We start from the raw sequence: 19,348 nt of genomic DNA on the forward strand, positions 1-19,348 counted from the left end.
GTTCTCATATTCTCCACAAGACCCAGTTGAGGCCCTTCGACACTGTAAGTGCTCACCAAATTCTTCCGGAATAGAATTGAATTCCAAAATTACAGAGCAAGAAAGCATCTTTGAGGTTATGCAAGCAGCAACAGGCATATTCTGATTGTGACATATGTGCCACGCACTGCGTGAACGCTGCCACAGGGATTCTAGCCTAGCCCCGAGGAGTTCCTGGAAACTAGAGGCACAATATATCTTTATGTGCTTGTTTACAGGGAGAGGTTCCATGGTTTTCACTAGCTCCTTCATGGGGCCATGGCCTCTCCCTAAAAGAAGAAATGAACAACTGTTAGTCTAACAGGCAGAACAGATGTGAAACCCAACAACTACAACAATGTGCTATACCCTGGGACGGAAATCAGCACAAGATGCTTGAGGACATAAAGGAGGGTCCAATCGAAGAGGACAGAGCCCCGAAATCAGGATTGCTCCTTTCCAAGGTAGATGTTACTAGTCTCGTATCACTAATAAGGAAAATGAGGCTCAGAGAGGTTAAGCTACTTGCCCTAGGTCACATATCAGTAGAGCCAAAATCAAAATCTAAGTCTCTCTGATTCCAACTTAGTGCAGTTTTGCACTGCACTTGGCATTTGAGAGCCTGGACTTGAGACCCCTCATGTTCTCTTAGGCAAGGGATCCCCTGCAATGCTGTCTGAATTCTGAACGGCCATGGAGTGGGATTGGCAGACAGGCCTCTCTGTCCCCGGTGTGCACATCTTTGCATGCTTCAGCGGACTTTGTGGAGTCTATTTACCACATCTAAGACCAATTTCCTTCCCTTCAGTTGCTTTGAAGATAATTGAAGGTACTTGCATTGTCTGCCTGGGAATGTAAAAAGCCAGCTAATGCTGCAATCGATGCTTCCTGCTTAACGCTGCGCCTCTGCCCAAGCCCGCCCTGAGCAGCAGCTAACACAGCCTTCAATGATGGCTTCAGCAGATCTTCCCGGCCGGCTACTTTGTTAATCAGAAAGGGGCTGGGGGCTGCGGGGGCCCTCAGGATAATGGCAGGCAGATTGAGTTGTTAAGCCCGAATGAAATATTTAGTAGCACCATTTGCAGGATTCGGCTGGTGGGAGCAGTACTCTTAGCATTGCTTGGGGATGGGAATGGGGGAAGGGTGCCCGCCTTGAGCTCCCCAGGAGAGGGGCACTGATTAGTCTGTTTCAGTCTGCAGTGATGGAGGGAGAGGCAGCACCAACCGGGGCTGAAGAAATGCCGCAGAGAGGAGGGAGGCGAGGACCGGCCAGGACATGACCTCCTAGCTGGCACCTTTCCCAGGGCAGGCTGGGACTGCCTCAGGAGGGCAAGATGCCAAGCTCTGCAAAACCACATCTGCAGCCCCTTAGAGGGCATGAAACAGAGATACCCACAACTATGGAAAAAGCTCCTGCTGTCTTCATTTATCCCCACCTCTTCTAGGCTCTTATGTTCTGTGTTGGAGCTTAGCTTAACATGGAAGTTTAACAAGGACATGTAGAGTTGGCTGAAGCATGGGATTGTGAGAGGAGGGAATGGAAAAGATGGTATTCCCTGTTCCTCCTCCTAGTCTACTCTGGAAACATAGCATCCCAGCCCTGTGTGCTATATATCACACCCCCACACCATATTGACTTCCTCACTTATAAAATAATGGAATGCTGGCATTAGATGGGACTCTGTAGATCACATGTTTGCTCAACATTTATTGTGCCAGGCAAGGTGGCTGATACCTATAATCCCAGCACTTTGGAAGACTGAGACAGAAGAATCACTTGAACCCAGGCACTTAAGGCTGCAGTGAGCTATGATCGTGCCACTACACTCTAACCTGGGTGACAAAGAAAGACTCTGTCTCTTGGTCAGGCGCGGTGGCTCAAGTCTGTAATCCCAGCACTTTGGGAGGCCGAGGTGGGTGGATCACGAGGTTAAGAGATCGAGACCATCCTGGTCAACATAGTGAAACCCCATCTCTACTAAAAATACAAAAAATTAGCTGGGCGTGGTGGCACGTGCCTGTAATCCCAGCTACTCAGGAGGCTGAGGCAGAAGAATTGCCTGAACCCAGGAGGCAGAAGTTGCGGTGAGCTGAGATCACACCATTGCACTCCAGCCTGGGTAATAAGAGCGAAACTCCATCTCAAAAAAAAAAAAAAAAAGAAAGAAAGACTCTGTCTCTTAAAAAGGAAAAGGAAGGAAAATATTTATTGAGCTCCTAACTTACTATAATCAAGTATATACTAGGCCATCTAGTCCATCCCATATTCAGTATTCTAATCTACTCTGTTTAAGGCTCAGAAAAGTTAGGCTACTTACCCAAGGTACAGCCAAAATCAACATCTAAGTCTCTCTGATTCAAAGCTCAGGACTGTTTTGCCCTGCACTTGGCATTTGAAAGCCGGGTCTTAAGACCTCTCATGTTCTCTCAGGTATGGGACCCTTACAATTGCTGTCTGAATTCTGAACAGCCATGGAGTTATTGGTCAATTGGCTTCAAGAATTGGCCAATTGGCTTCACCCCAGGTAGCCAATCTTTGAATGCCTTATGAATAAGAAATGTATTATTTCATATTGATCCTCATTCTAACCCATCTTTGTTAAAAATACTTCCTTTTTATCAAGCCAAAATTTGTTTTCTTTCAGTTTCTATGTATACCATCCGCTCCTGTTCCCCTAAACCCTTTCCCATTATTGCCAAAGCCACAGTGGAGTCCTTCCGATATCTGAAAATAGCTTTCAGGTTCCTTCCAACCCAGTGGCAAGACTAAAATGTAATTACTAATCTGAGGAACAAGGTGGACTGCAGCAATACCAAGCCTCTTGGATGTCAAGCAATGTAATCTTTTCCTATCTCTTCCTCTCTCTTCTCCCTCATGTTTATTTGATTCTTGTTCTCCTTAATCTCCAGGTCTAACACAAAGTCACAAACTCCTTCATAAAAGCAGGTTACAAGATTTCATTTCTTGTCTGTGATAAACTGGCTTGAATCAGACAGATTCTCCTGCTAATAATTTTTTTTGGCTGGAGTGTAGTGGCGATCTTGGCTCACTACAACCTCCACCTTCCAGGTTCAAGTGATTCTCCTGCCTGAGCCTCCTGAGTAGCTGGGACTACAGGCGCATGCCACCACACCCAGATCATTTTTGTATTTTTGGTAGAGATGGGGTTTCACCATGTTGGTCAGGATGGTCTCAAACTCCTGATCGTAAGTGATCTACCCACTTCAGCCTCCCAAATTGTTGGAATTACAGACGTGAGCCACAGCACCCAGACGAAAAAAAGTTTTTACAATTATTGAAGATCTACCAAAGCAGCCAGGACGTATGAGCAAAAATTCCAAAAAGAAGAGAAATGAATTGAAAAGTGCCCTCCATTCATGATTGCTTTTCCATTGGTGTATTCACTGAATCATACACAGCAGCTCAGACTGAAAAGACAAGTATCAGACAGGAGCTAAGATACTATAAGGCCAAGCAGAGCTTTAAACAGTCTCATGGGGCTAAGGAGACAAATAGAAGTTCAAAGCTACCAAGGCATTGAGGACATGAGGAGAGGAGATCCTGGAGAGAAGAGATCAAATAAGTGAACCCAATATTCAATGCCAATCTCTCTCAAGGCATTTGTGATACATAATCAGCAGACCAGGGGCTGAGAAACCTAACCAAAAAGTGGCTATGAGGCCAGAAAGTTTAAAAGGAGCATTTTAGCACTCTTAATGTGCTAGGGAGACTTGAAGACCACCAAGGAGGAGAACTGGTAAACATTTCAGGCTTTCATTTGGGACACATGAAATACTAAAGACAAAGACAAAGGAAAAACTCTCTACTCTGAAGGGCAAGCATTTGGCTCTGGGTAAGACAAGTTTATTTATCCTTTGAATAGGAGCAGATAGCTCCATTACAAAGGTGAAAAGTGGCTCCAGATCTATCATCCTTATGATGTGAGGAGCAGATATGTCTGAGGAAAAAGAGAAATGCTCCATTGTTATAGCATGCCAATTTTCTTTGTTCTGAAAGCTCTAGCCATGCAGGAACATGGAAATATTCATAGTGCTTTTCAATAGCTATGATGAAAATAAACAACTATATGCTGCTTACAGGTGATGTACCTTAAATATAGGACCACAAAAAGGATGAAAGGAAAAGGTTGGACAAAATTATACTATGCAAACACTAACCAAAGAAAGGTAGTATGGCTAGGCTATCTTTAGATAGAGTAGACTTTGAGGCAAGAGGAGTTTCCAGAGAAAATGAAATATGTTTTACAATAACAAAAACAATATAAAAACATATGTTATATGTTTTATAATTACAATAAGAAAAGGATCAGTCCACTGGGAAGATATAAAAATTATAAATATGTATGCACCTCATAACATAGCCTCAAAATGTAAAATGCAAAATCTGGAGCAAGAAAAAATAAATAATTTCATATATTTTTCCCAGTAACTGGTAGAATAAGCACATAAAAATAACATAAAGGATATAAAAGATTGGAAAAATATACTTCATAAACCTAAGTTAATTAAAATATATAAAAATATTATGCCTGACATCCACTTGGAGCCAAGGTAAAGTAACCAGTACCAGATATACCCTCCCACCGAAAATAACTAAATTTTTTTTTGAGACAGAGTCTCTCTCCGTCGCCAAGTGCCAGGTTGGAGTGCAATGGCGCAATCTCGGCTCACTGCAACCTCTGCCTCCCGGTTCAAGCTATTCTCCTGCCTCAGCCTCCCGAGTAGCTGAGACTACAGGTGCACGCCACCATGCCCAGCTAATTTTTTTTTTTTGTATTTTTAGTACAGATGGGGTTTCACCATGTTGGCCAGGATGGTCTCGATCTTTTGACCTCATCATCCGCCCACCTTGGCCTCCCAAAGTGCTAGGATTACAGGAGTGAGCCACTGCGCCCGGCCAATAACTAAAAATTTTAAGAAAATTTTACTGTCTCATTTATGAAACAATTTTTTTTTACAACTTTGGACATTAAACAGCAAAAAACAGTGATTTCTGAGAGATGGGAAATAAAGGAGGTGAGTGAACTCTACAGCTGCCCTTGGCTCATTGCCTAAAGATAGTTTCCACCATTAAAAAATCTGGAGACAACAGATGCTGGAGAGGATGTGGTGAAATAGGAACACTTTTAAACTGTTGGTGGGAGTGTAAATTAGTTCAACCATTGTGGAAGACAGTGTGGCGATTCCTCAAGGCCTTAGAAATAGAAATTCCATTTGACCCAGCAATCCCATTACTGGGTATATATCCAAAGGACTATAAATCGTTCTACTATAAGGACACATGCACATGAATGTTCATTGCAGCACTGTTTACAATAGCAAAGACCCGGAACCAACCCAAATGCCCATGATGATAGACTGGATTGGGAAAATGTGGCACATATACACCATGGAATATTATGCAGCAATCAGAAATGATGAGTTCGTGTCCTTTGTAGGGACATGGATGAATCTGGAGAACATCATTCTCAGCAAACTGACACAAGAACAGAAAATGAAATACCGCATATTCTCACTCATAGGCGGGTGATGAAAAATGAGAACACATGGACACAGGGAGGGGAGTACTAAACACTGGGGTCTATTGGGGGGCAAGGGGAGGGCCAGCGGTGGTGGGGGGAGCTGGGGAGGGATAGCCTGAGGAGAAATGCCAAATGTGGGTGAAGGGGAGAAAGGAAGCAAAACACACTGCCATGTGTGTACCTATGCAACTGTCTTGCATGTTCTGCACATGTACCCCAAAACCTAAAATGCAATTAAAAATTTTAAAAAAAAGATAGTTTCCATGATGTGGTGCAAGGAGGGAAACCCAGGTAGAGTCCAGTGATCTCTGAATAGAGGAGATAGATCCAAGAGTCAGAGGAGACCAGGGCAGTTAGTGTTCATCATACCACAGCTCACTAATTCTCTTTATATTTTTTAAATCTTATTGTATTTCTGTGTTTTATTTTGAATCATTTCTACTGCTGGCTTCAAGTTTCCTAATCTTTTCTTATACAATGTCTAAACTACCATAATTTTATTTAGTATATTTTTGATCTCAAACATTGCAGTTTTCATCTCTAGAAATTCGAATTGAGTCTATTTTTATATCTTTTATGCCTCTATTTTACATAATATTTCTTTTAGCTTTTTGAACATATAGATCCAGTTATAACAAGTTTTGTTATAGCCTTTTGTACTAATTCTACCATCTGGATCAATTTTGATTGATTTTTCTCCCCATTATGGGTATAGTTTTACACTACTTTACACACTTGGTTTTTTATGAGATGCCAAGCATTATAAATTTTTTCTTTTTTAGTTTTTAAAAAATGATTATTATACTTTAAGTTCTGGGGTCCGTGTGCGGAACATACAGACTTGCTACATAGGTATACAGGCGCCATGGTGGTTTGGTGCACGCATCAACCCATCATCTATATTAGGTAGTTCTCCTAATGCTATCCCTCCCCTAGTCCTCCACCCCGCTACAAGCCCCACTGTGTGATGTTCCCCTCTCTGTGTCCATGTGTCCTCGTTGTTCAACTCCCACTTATGAGTGAGAATACGCAGTGTTTGGTTTTCTGTTCCTGTGTTAGTTTGCTGAGAATGATGGTGTATGCTTAATCCATGTGCCTATAAAGGACATGAACTCATCCTTTTTTTATGGCTGCATAGTATTCCATGGTGTATATGTGCCACATTTTCTTTATTTAGTCTATCATTGATGGGCATTTGGATTGGTTCCAAGTCTTTACTATTGTAAACAGTGATGCAATAAACATATTTTTTATTGTGTATGTGTCTTTATAGTAGAATGATTTGTAACCCTTTGGGTATATACCCAGTAATGGGATTGCTGGATTAAATGGTATTTCTGGTTCTAGATCTTGAGGAATTGCCACACTGTCTTCCACAATGGTTGAACTAATTTATACTCCCATCAACAGTGTAAAAGCATTCCTATTTCTCTACATCCTCTCCAGCATCTGTTGTTTCCTGGTTTTTTAATGATAGCCATTCTAACTGGCATGAGATGGTATCTTGTGGTTTTGATTTGCATTTCTCTAATGACCAGTGATGATGAGCTTTTTTTCATATGTTTGATGGCCACACAAATGTCTTCTTTTGGGAAGTATCTGTTCATATCCTTTGCCCATTTTTTGATGGGGTTTTTTGCTTCTTTTAAATTTGTTTAGGTTCCTTGTAGATTCTGGATATTAGCCCTTTGTCAGATGCATAGATTGCAAAACTTTTCTCCCATTCTGTAGGTTGCCTGTTCACTCTGATGATAATTTCTTTTGCTCTTTAGTTTAATTAGGTCTCATGTCAACTTTGGCTTTTGTTGACATTGCTTTTGGTGTCTTAGTCATGAAGTTTTTGCCCATACCTATGTCCTGGATGGCAGTGCCTAGGTTTTCTTCCAGGATTTTTATGGTTTTAGGTCTTACATTTAAATCTTTAATCCATCTTGAGTTGATTTTTGTATAAGGTTGAAGGTAGGGGTCCAGTTTCAGTTTTTTGCATATGGCCAGCCAGTTTTCCCAACACCATTTATTTATTATTACAGGGAAAGGATTCCCTGTTGCTTTTGTCAGGTTTGTCAAAGATCAGATGGTGGTAGATGTGTGGTGTTACTTCTGAGGTTTCTGTTCTGTTCCATTGGTCTATATATCTGTATTGGTACCAGTACCATGCTGTTTTGGATACTGTAGCCTTATAGTATAGTTTGAAATCAGGTACCATGATGCCTCCAGCTTTCTTCTTTTTGCTTAGAATTGTCTTGGCTATATGGGCTCTTTTTTGGTTCCATATGAAATTTGAAGTAGTTTTTTTTCTAATTCTGTGAAGAAAGTTAATGGCTATTGGCCTGAAATTTTCTTTTTTGTTGTGTTTCTGCCAGGTTTTGGTATCAGGATGATACTGGCCTCATAAAATGAGTTAGGAAGGAGTACCTCTTTTTCTATTGTTTGGAATAGTTTCAGAAGAAATGGCACTAGCTCTTCTTTGTACCTCTGGTAGAATTTGGCTGGGAATCCATCTGGTCCCAAGCTTTTTTTGGTTGATAGTCTATTAATTACTGCCTCAATTTCAGAACTTGTTATTGGTCTATTCAGGGATTCAACTTATTCCTGGTTTAGTCTTGGGACGGTGTATGTGTCTAGGAATTTCTCCATTTCTTCTAGATTTTCTAGTTTATTTGCATAGGTGTGTTTATAGTATTCTCTGGTGGTAGTTTGCATTTCTGTGGGATCAGTGGTGATGTCCTCTTTATCATTTTGTATTATGTCTATTTGATTCTTCTCCCTTTTCTTATTAGTCTGGCTGGTGGTCTATGTATTTTGTTAATCTTTTCAAAAAATTACCTCCTAGAGTCATTGATTTTTTTAAGGGTTTTTCATGTCCCTATCTCTTTTAGTTCTACCCTGATTTTAGTTATTTCTTGTTTTCCACTAGCTTCTGAATGAGTTGGGGCATTTTCTTTTCTCCTTTTGCTTTCAATTTTAAACATTTCCCACTTTCTCCTGTGGGCATTTAGTGCTATAAATTTCCCTCTAGACACTGCTTTGGCTTTGTCCCAGAGATTCTAGTATGTTGTGTCTTTGTTCTCATTGGTTTCAAAAAAACTAATTTATTTCTTCCTTAATTTTGTTATTTACCCAGCAGTCATTCAGGAGCAGTTGTTCAGTTCCCATGTAGTTATGAGGTTTTCAGTTTCTTAATCCTGAGTTCTAATTTGATTGCAATGTGGTCTGAGAGACTGTTATTATTTTCATTCTTTGCATTTGCTGAGAAGTGTTTTACTTCCAATTATGTGGTCAATTTTAGAGTCAGTGTAATGTGGTGCTGAGAAGAATGCATATTTTGTTGTTGGGGTGGAGCATTCTATAGATGTCTATTAGATCCACTTGGTCCAGAACTGAGTTCAAGTCCTCAATATCCTTGTTAATTTTCAGTCTCACCGATCTGTCTAATATTGATAGTGAGGTGTTAAAGTCTCCCGCTATTATTGTGTGGGAGTCTAAGTCTCTTTTTAGGTCTCTAAGAACTTGCTTTATGAATCTGGCTGCTCCTCTGTTGGGTGCATATATATTTAGGATAGTTAGCTCTTCTTGTGGCATTGATCCCTTCACCATTATGTAATGCCCTTCTTTGTGTTTTTGATCTTCAATGATTTAAAGTTTGTTTTATCAGAGACTAGGATGGCAACCCCTGCTTTTCTGTTTTTTCTTGTTTCTTTCCATTTGCTTGGTAAATATTCCTCCATTCCCTTATTTTGAGCCTATGTATGTCTTTGCACACTGAATACAGCATACTGATGGGTCTTGACTCTTGCCAGTCTGTGCCTTTTAATTAGGGCATTTAGCCTGTTTACCTTTAAGGTTAATATTGTTATGTGTGAATTTGATCCTGTCATTATGTTGCTAGCTGATTATTTTGCCCATTAGTTGATGCAGTTTCTTCACAGTGTCAATGGTCTTTACAATTTGGTATGTTTTTCCAGTAGCTGATACTGGTTTTTCCTTTTTGTTTTTAGTGTGTCCTTCAGGAGCTCTTGTAAGGGAGGCCTGGTGATGACAAAATCTCTCAGAATTTGCTTGTGTGTAAAGAATTTTATTTCTCCTTTGCTTATGAAGCTTAGTTTGGCTGGATACAAAATTCTGCATTTAAAATTCTTTTCTTTAAGAATGTTGAATATTGGTTCCCCCCCTCTTCTGGCTTGTAGGGTTTCTACAGAGAGATCACTGTTAGTTTGATGGACTTCCCTTTGTGGGTAACTTGACCCTTCTCTATGGCTTCCCTTAACATGTGTTCCTTCATTTTGACCTTGATGATTCTGATGATTATGTGTCTTGGAGTTGCTCTTCTTGAGGAATATCTTTGTGGTGTTCTCTGTATGTCCCAAATTTGAATGTTGGCCTGTCTCGCTAGTTTGGGAAAGTTCTTCTGAATAATGTCCTGAAGATTGTTTTCCAACTTGGTTCCATTCTCCCTGTCACTTTCAGGTACACCAATCAAATGTAGGTTTGGTCTTTTCACATAGTCCCATATTTCTTGGAGGCTTTGTTCATTCCTTTTCATTCTTTTTTCTCTAATCTTGTCTTCAGACTGTTTCATTAAGTTGATCTTCAATCTCTGATATCCTTTCTTCCACTTGATCCATTCAACTATTGATACTTGTGTATGGTTTATGAAGTTCTCGTGCTGTGTTTTTCAGCTCCATGCAGTTATTTATGTTATTCTCTATTCTAGTAGCAATTACTCTAACCCTTTTTCAAGGTTCTTAGCTTTCTTGCATTGAGTTAGAACATGCTCCTTTAGCTCAGCTTACCCACCTTGTGACGCCTACTTCTGTCAATTCATCAAATTCATTCTCTGCCCAGTTTTGTTCCCTTACTGGTGAAGAGTTGTGATCCTTTGGAGGAGAAGAGGCATTCTGGTTTCTGGAATTGTCAGCCTTTTTGTGCTGGTTTTTCCTTATCTTCGTGGATTTATCTACCTTTGGTCTTTGGTGTTGGTGACCTTCAAATGGGGTTTCTGTGTGGATGTCCTTTTGTTGATGTTGATGCTATTCCTTTCTGTTTGTTAGTTTTCCTTCTAACAATCAGGTCCCTCTGCTGCAGGTCTGCTGGAGTTTGCTGGAGGTCCACTCCAGACCTTGTTTGCCTGGGTATCACCAGCAGAGGCCGCAGAACAGCAAAGATTCCTTCCTTTGGAAGCTTCATCCCAGAAGAGGACCTGCCAGATGCCAGCCAGAACTCTCCTGTATTAGGTGTCTGTCAATCCCTGCTGTGAGGTATCTCTCAGTCAAGAGGCACGAGGTCAGGGACTCACTGGAGGAGGCAGTCTGTCCCTTAGCAGAGCTTGAGCATTATGCTGGGAGATCTGCTGCTCTCTTCAGAGGTGGCAGGAATGTTTAAGTCTGCTGCAGCTGTGCCCACAGCCACCCTTTCCCCCAGGTGCTCTGTCCCAGGGAGATGGGAGTTTTATTGATAAGCCCCTGACTGGGGCTGCTGCCTTTCTTTCAGAGATGCCCTGCCCAGATAGGTGGAATCTAGAGAGGCAGTCTGGCTATAGCAGCTTTGCCAAGCTGTGGTGGGTTCCACACAGTTCAAACTTTCCAGCAGCTTTGTTTACACTGAGGGGAAAACTGCCTACTCAAGTCTCAGTAATGATGGACACCCTGTCCCCGCTCCAAGCTCGAGCATCCCAGGTGACTTCAGATTGCTGTGTTGGCAACGAGAATTTCAAGCCAGTGGATCTTAGCTTGCTGGGCTTCATGGGGGTGGGATCCACTAAGCTAGACCACTTGGGTCCCTGGCTTCAGCCCTCTTTCCAAGGGAGTGATGGTTCTGTCTCACTGGCATTCCAGGTGCCACCAGGGTGCAATAAAAAACTTCTGCAGCTAGCTCAGTGTCTGCCCAATGGCACAAGTTTTATGCTTGAAACTCAGGGCCCTGGTGGCACAGGTACCCAAGGGAATCTCCTGGTCTGTGGGTTACAAAGACCACGGGAAAAGTGTAGCATCTGGGCCAGAGTGCACCATTCCTCACAGCACAGTCCTTCACAGCTTCCCTTGGGTAGGGGAGGGAGTTCCCTGAACCCTTGTACTTCACGGTTGAGGCGACACCCCAACCTACTTTGCCTCACCCTCTGTGGGCTGCACCCACTGTCTAGCCAATCCCAGTGAGAGGAGCCAGGTACCTCAGTTGGAAATGCAGAAATCAGCCACCTTCTATGTTGATCTTACCAGGAGCTGCAGATCACAGCTGTTTCTACTCAGCCAACTTGCCAACCACTACATTATAAATTTTATCCTGTTAGGTGCCAGATATTTTTGCCTTCCTATAAGTATTCCTTATATTTTCCTGAGATGCTGTTAAAATATTTGAAAACAGGTTGACCTTTTGAAGCTTGCTTGTAAGCTTTGTTAGATAAGACTAGAGCAGTGTTTATCCTAGGGTTAATTTTCTCCACTACCAAGGCAAAACCCTTCTGGGTTTTGTCCCTGATGCTCCATGAATTACGAATTCCATTCTATATAGTGGGAATAGGCACCGTATCAGTCATGTGTGAGTGTCATACATTGTCCCATCTAATCTTTTTAGGCATTTCTTTCCCTGGCCTCAGGTAGTTTCCTCAAATGCATGCTCTCAGTAGTATTTAGATGAATATTTAAGGAAGATCCTCTGCAAATTTTTGAAGTTCTTTCTATCTTTTGTGTGACCCTCTCCTCTCCTTCGGTTAGACTGCAGCAAGTTAGAAATGTATACTATAAATCCTTAAGAAAACACCAAAATTACAAAACAAAGAGTTACAACAAATAAGTCAACAAAAGTAATAAAATGGAATAATAAAAATACTCATTACAAATGATAATAGACATCTTAGGCAAATCTAATACAACAATATATAAAAAGGTTAATATATCATGACTAGGAACTTTAGATTGGTTTAATATTCAAAAATCAATATAATTCACCATGCTAACAGACAAAAATATATAAATCCTCTCAATAGATAGAGAAAAAGCATTTGACAAAATTTAATGATCATTTCTTATTTTTAAAGTTGTCAGAAAACTGGGAATAAAAGAGAACTTCCTCACCCTGATAAAGTTAATCTGTAATAACTATCACACTTGAAGCAAAAGTCAAGTACAAATGGCTTTACCAGTGGATTTTACCACACATTGAAGAAACAAATAATGCCAATACTACACAAACATAGATGCAAAAATTCAAAACAAATTATTAGCAAATTGAATCCAGCAATTTATAAAAAACAATACATTACAATTAACTTGGGCTTATTCTAAGAGAGCAAAGTTTGTTTATTTGGAAATTGATCAGTGTAATTGATTGTAATTCACAAATTAAAAGGATTAAGAAGAAAAAAATTGCATAATTATCTCTATAGATATAGGAAAGCCATTTGATAAAATTCAATACCTGTTCTTGTTTAAAATTAGAAAGCAATAAAACGCTTAGCAAATTAATAACAGAAGGAAACTTCCTTAATTCACAAAGGGCAACTACAAAAAAAATTGCAGCGAACACCATTTTTACTGACAAATATTGAAAGACTTACCCTTGATATCAAGAGTGATGCAATGATGTTCACTTTCACCTCCCTTATTCAACATTATATCACAGATCTTATGTAATGCAAGGCAAGAGGCAGAGGAGGATAAAATAATTAAAAATAAATAAATAGGGTCATCTTGCAGTTCATAAGCATGATGATTGGCTTTTCACACACATATGAGGTGTGCCTTCCTCAAACCTTGTTATGCTGTTGGCACATTACCCATGAGATGTGAAAAATAAAAATAAAAAAAAAAAGAAAGAAAAATAAAGCTGCCTCCTGGTATATTTGAAAACTGAAAAGAATGTACAAAGAAACTGATAGATAAATTGAAAAATTAATTTAACCAAGTCAAGCAAGGTCACAGCTCAATATACAAAAATTAGTTATATTTCTATATACAACCACCATTAAAAACTTTATATATATATATACATATATATATAAAATGTCCTTTTCTGTAGCATCAAAACATAAGTACCCTAAAATAAATCCAACAAAATATGTGCAAAACCTGAAGACAAAAAAACCAACATGCTTGATTAAGACAAATTAAAGAACCCTGAAATTGGTGGGGTAAGACAACAGTTATAGGTTGAAACAAATCAATATTGTGAATGTATCAATTCTCCCCAGATTGATATAAAATTCACTGCCATTTTAATAAAAAACTCAATGTTTTAAAAAATTTTATAGATATCGATAAGCTGATTCCAAAATTTATGTAAAAGTGCAAAGTATTAAAATAGCTAGGAGAATCTTGAAAAAGAGTAACAAATGTGGAGGTCTTAAACTACCAGATATTAAACTACATTATAAAGCTCCTGTAATTAAAACACTTGTGGAAGGGCACAAAGTTAGCCAATGCACAGTGGAACAGAATGGAGAACCCATAAACAGACTCATGTGTGCTGTCATTTGCTTTATCACAAAGGTAAGACGACAGAACAGTGGGAAATAGTCTTTTAAAAAAATGAAGCTTATTCAATTGGATATTCATGTGGAAAAATACAAATTTTGATCCCTACCTCACACACATAATTTTGGATGTGTTGTAAAAGAAAAAGTGAAAAGTAAAACAATAAAGCTTTTAGAACATAGGAGAACATGTTAATTGCTTTGGAGTAGGCAAATATTTCTTCAACAGGGCACAAAACACTGTAATCGTGAAGAAAAATATTGATAATGAGATGTTATCAAAATTTAAAACTTCTGTTTATCAAATGATACCTTAAGAGTGAAAAAGCAACCCACATAGTAGGAGAACATATTCAGTGTATACTGCAAATAAACTCATATTCAACATATATAAAGGAATTCCACAATCAGTAGAAAGAAGTATACATATTTCTTATTTTCCAATAGAAAAATGTAGAAAATATGAATAGATACTGCACAAAAGATGATACACATGTACCCAAAAAGCATATGAAAAGGCACTCAATTTCATTAGTCATTAGGGAAATATAAATTTTAAAACTGCAATGAATTACTACTACATACTTACCAGAATAAAAAAAAATTTAAAACACTGATAATAACCAAGTATTGGCAAAGATGTGGAGCAAATGGAACTCTTATAGGTTGCTGGTACAAGCACCATTTGGTAAAACCACAAGTCTGCTCCTAAGTATATACCTTAGGAAATGTCATGTAGAAAACAGATGTGGAAATGCATGCATATGTGTACCAAATAACGTTCCTAATAGCAACACAATGGGTCAGGGCAGGAGGATTCCATCAATAGTAGAATGGATAGATAAAGTGTGATATACTCACACAGTAAGGTAGCACACAACAAAGAAAATAAATGAATTAGTGCTACCACAGACAACAGCACAGATTTACCTTATAAATATAAAATGGAACAAAAGAAGTCACACAGAAAAGAACACATACTGCATGATTCTATTTGTATAAAATTCCAAAGTAGGCAAAACTAATCTGTAGAAATGGAAGTTAGAATAGTAGCTATGTTTAGTGGGGTTAATGACTAAGAGAGGAATGGGAGAAGTTTGGGGCTAAAGGTAATCATGTTTCCTGACCTGGATGATAGTTGGTTAAATGACAGTGAAAATTTGTGGACTTGTACACTTGTAATTTGTGCGCTTCTTTCTGTGTACTTTACACTTTAATTTTGTAAATGATTGCCAAAAACAATTTAAAAGATTATAAACATCATCCATAGAATGATTCTATATAAGTTTGTATAAATAATATGTGCTAAGCACAATATATAAAACTATATGTAACAAAATGCTAACGGTAATTATACCTGGGTGTTGGTTTATGAGTCACTTTTTCTTTCTTCTTTCTATCTTTTTTGTATTGTCTGAATATTTTCAATGAAAATGTATTGCTTTTATAAAAGCTAAAATAAAGCTCATATTTTTGGATGGTAAAATGGTATTGTGGTTATGTTTAAAGAATAAGAGTTCGTATCTCCAGGAAACACGTAATTGAAGCATTTACAGATGAAATAATATGATGTCTAGCAGGGGGTAGGGAGAAGTAGGAAACATAGATTTTTTTTAATAGCCATATGTTGGTAATTGCTGAGGCCGAGTGACAGTCTATGGGGATTCATTATACTCTTTCCTCTACCTATGTGTGTTTGAATAATAAAGAGTTGAAAAACAAATAGTTTTTCATAAACATAAAACTTACACACGGCAGATATTACCCATAGCAAAAACTATGCATAATCTATACACAGCCAGAGGGAAGATGGATTATTAGAGAATATTTTCTCAATAACTGGGTGGAGGGCACCAGGATTCCAGTAAAAACTAAGACTGTGTTCATGTCTTGTTAAAGGCCCTCTGGGATCTAAGCATTGGTCAACAGTACAGCCTCACAGAACAGCTCGCGGGACCCTAGCCTCCCACCAACCTAGAAAGGATCTAAGCCCCAACGGAGAGTGCAGTCACTCAGAAGACGGAGCACCAATACCCGACCCTTCTCTAGGGCTTCTCTAAAAGAATACAAAGGGCAACTTCTTTCACAGAGAATCAGAACCTACCTTAGAAGTTTCTTGCCTTCTTTATGCTGGGAGGAAGGTATCAGGGACAGGAATCGGTGAAGAGATGGGGAGAAGAATCTTATTGCCTTAGATGAAAATGCTCCTGTGAGCTCTGGCCAGACTAGAGGCCCTTGGCTGCTGCCTACAGTGGCGTGAGATCCTAGCTCAGATTATCTGATTGAATCTGGTCCTAACCTTAGTCTACTCTTTAGTCCCCTAAGCCTGATCCAGCCTTGATCTGAGTACAACCATACCTCAAATTGTCTTTTTGACCAACCTTGCATTGACATTCTCAGATGCTATGGTTTTTTCTATAAATTCTTTTGGCTAAATGGATGAAAGTACCACTAGCTGAATTTTCAATAAATTTCAAGTACAGGTCAAAGATCTTAATTCCTTTTGGAGAGGTATGTTAAGTAGGAGGAGTCAGTAAGGCAGCTGAGAAACCTTCTAACTGGGGAAAAGACTGCCATGATTCACAAAAAACAGAATTAAGCTACTGCCTAAAATTTATGTGTCACTTTGGCTTTTAATCTGGGAATAATCTGGAACTTGAAGATTGATCGAGGACAGCAAACTAAGGCATTCTCTAGAATAACATTGTCCAATTCGAATATAATGACATCTACAAAGGTGAACCACGTATGTAATTTTACATTTTTTCATAAGCAATTATTTATTTATTTGTTTGTTTGTTTTGAGACGGAGTCTTACTCTGTTGCCCAGGCTGGAATGCAATGACATGATCTCGGCTCACTGCAACCTCTACTTCCCGGGTTCAAATGATTCTCCTACCTCAGCCTCCCAAGTAGCTGGAATTATAGGCATCCACCATATGCCCTGCTAATTTTTGTATTTTTGTAGAGATGGGGGGGTTTCACCATGTCGGTCAGGCTGATCTTGAACTCCTGATCTCAGGTGATCCACACGCCTTGGCCTCCCAAAGTGCTGGGATTACAGGTGTGAGCCACCGCACCCAGCCTCATAAGCAATTTTAAAAATAATAAAGAAGCAGGTGAAATTAATACAGTAGTATGTTCTTTAGTCTAATATATCAAAATATTATTTTGATATGTATTAAACATTTAAAATGTTAATTGAATATTTTACCTCCCTTTTGTACTACATATTTGAAACCCAGTGTATATTTTATACTTAGGGTACACTTCAATTCAGAATAGCCATATTTCAGTAACCCAATAGACACAAGTGACTGGTAACCATCTTATTCGACAAGGACAGCACTAGAAGCCAAGGAGGGAACTATCCTGCTCTGACTACCAAAGACCATTAGAGCTGAGGAACTGGACTTTCCATCACAAACTGTCCTAACGTCCTCCAAGTGTCAGCTGAGCACAAGCCCTGGAGAAATCAGTGGTGAGCTTGTTCTATTCAAGTCCTGAGATAAGATTGGATCTACGTGAAGCAATAACTGCCAATAGTTATGGAATGAGTAAAAATGTTATCAAGCTGTTCCCAGAATCTGTTTTATTCACCTTGAATGATGATACTTGGCTATTTCAATAAAGTTGAATAATTTATATATTTAAAATATAATTGACATGTAAAGGTGTGCTAATATCTCTTAAAAGTCATTGGAAGCCTGGTGGTTCCAAACAGATGACCCTCTGTCAGTGATGAGCAAAGTACTCAGAGGAAAATATAATCACACTTCCACATGCACAACTTGTAGAGGTAATCCCAGAAAATGAAAAGAGCTCAATGAAACACCAAAAAGATGAATCTGGGGAAAAAATATAACATGATGCAATTGATTGCCATTTCAGAGTAAGGGACAACGGGCAGGATGACGTGATAAAGGAACGTGACTTTCGAGCAATGCTGTTTGACCTTGAGATGTCTCAAGTCTCTATTCCCTTGTCTGTAAAATGGAATAATTCTGTCTGCTTCTTGGTGGCTGTGGGGATTAAATGAGGTAAAACATGGTGCCTAGCAAGTGCCTTACCCAGGGTAGATGCAAAAAAATGCATTATTTTATTTTTTATCAATCAATACTTGTTCAACAGCCACTATGTAACAGACACTGAAGAACTCAAAGCATACCAAGAGGTATTAGTGGATGCAGGGTGGTGAGTACCACTCAGAGGGCTTGTCTTCTCTAAGAAAAGCTTCTACTCAGCTCTGTGACCCAAGACAGGATTTATGCCTTGTGTACCACTCACTTAGGGATCTCTAGAGCAACAACCCATTGGCCTCAGGAGTTTAGCCTTGTCCAATCCCTTGAGCATCATTCTGGCTTTTGACAGACATTGCACTCAAGAAGAGGTTGGGAAAATATCTAGAGGGTGCAGAGGGCAGATGAGGACATGTCCACATAACTCAAAGGTGCAGAATCCAGGGGAGCCCAATACTACAGGAATGAAAGGATGGCAAGAGAGAGACAACTACCAAAAACCCTCTGGGACTTTCTGGATCACCTCTTTCTCTTGCCTTGCTCCACACTGTTTTGGAGTGCCCGCTGTTTTCCAAGCTGCCCAGTGCCGAGTAGAAGACCACAGTACCGTGATGAACCAGTCATTTCTGGAGAGCTACAGCTAAACTGCATCTCACCTGCCACATCAGATTTCAGCAGAAGTGCAGGTATGGAGACAGTCTACAGGTACATGCCTAGAGACACAAGGTTTAAGCACCAGCTAGTAATGGGTGTTGTTAGTGTGCAGGGTTTTATGCTTTTGTTCTTGTTCAGTCACTTGGCTTTGCAATGAGAATCTCTACCTGCTCCCACCCACTTCCCTCTCCCAGCATCTGGATTCTTGCTCCAGCAATCACCCTGTACCCTTCTGCAGCACATCTGCAGAGGGCAAGTCATGACCTTGAGTTTCTCCTGACCTGCTTATCTCCCAACAAGCCAGAGGTCAGCAATAGCTCCTGGGGTCCTGCACCTCACCCAGGGTAGGTGCCGGCCAGTCAGACCACCAACAGGGATTTAGTACACATGAGGCCCTTTGCTGTACATCAGGGATATCATGGTAAATGAGACCTAGGAGGGGACAGCCAAGAGACAGTGAGGGAGATAAGAAAGCCCAGATCCTAGGAGAGGTAGAACTACCTTTCAATCCTACCATGAAACATTGCACCTTCCCAGCATTGCCTAATTTAGCCTTCAGCAAAGCTCTGTGAGATAGAAATTGTTACCCCATTTCACAGATGAGAAGATTAAGCAACTCATAGAGTGAAAGTAATTTGTCCAAAGTC

At 39.7% G+C, this 19,348-nt stretch overlaps 1 non-coding gene across 1 annotated transcript; it reads left to right on the plus strand.

Moving 5' to 3' along the window:
* The first annotated feature begins 13,240 nt into the window (after positions 1 to 13,240).
* On the plus strand, positions 13,241 to 13,342 carry LOC118146039 (small nucleolar RNA U13). Its single transcript, XR_004731508.1, has one exon. It is a non-coding gene; the product is annotated as a small nucleolar RNA U13 (small nucleolar RNA).
* Positions 13,343 to 19,348: the final 6,006 nt, after the last annotated feature.

Source organism: Callithrix jacchus, chromosome 10 (genome assembly GCF_049354715.1).
Source record: "Callithrix jacchus isolate 240 chromosome 10, calJac240_pri, whole genome shotgun sequence".
NCBI lineage: Eukaryota > Metazoa > Chordata > Mammalia > Primates > Cebidae > Callithrix > Callithrix jacchus.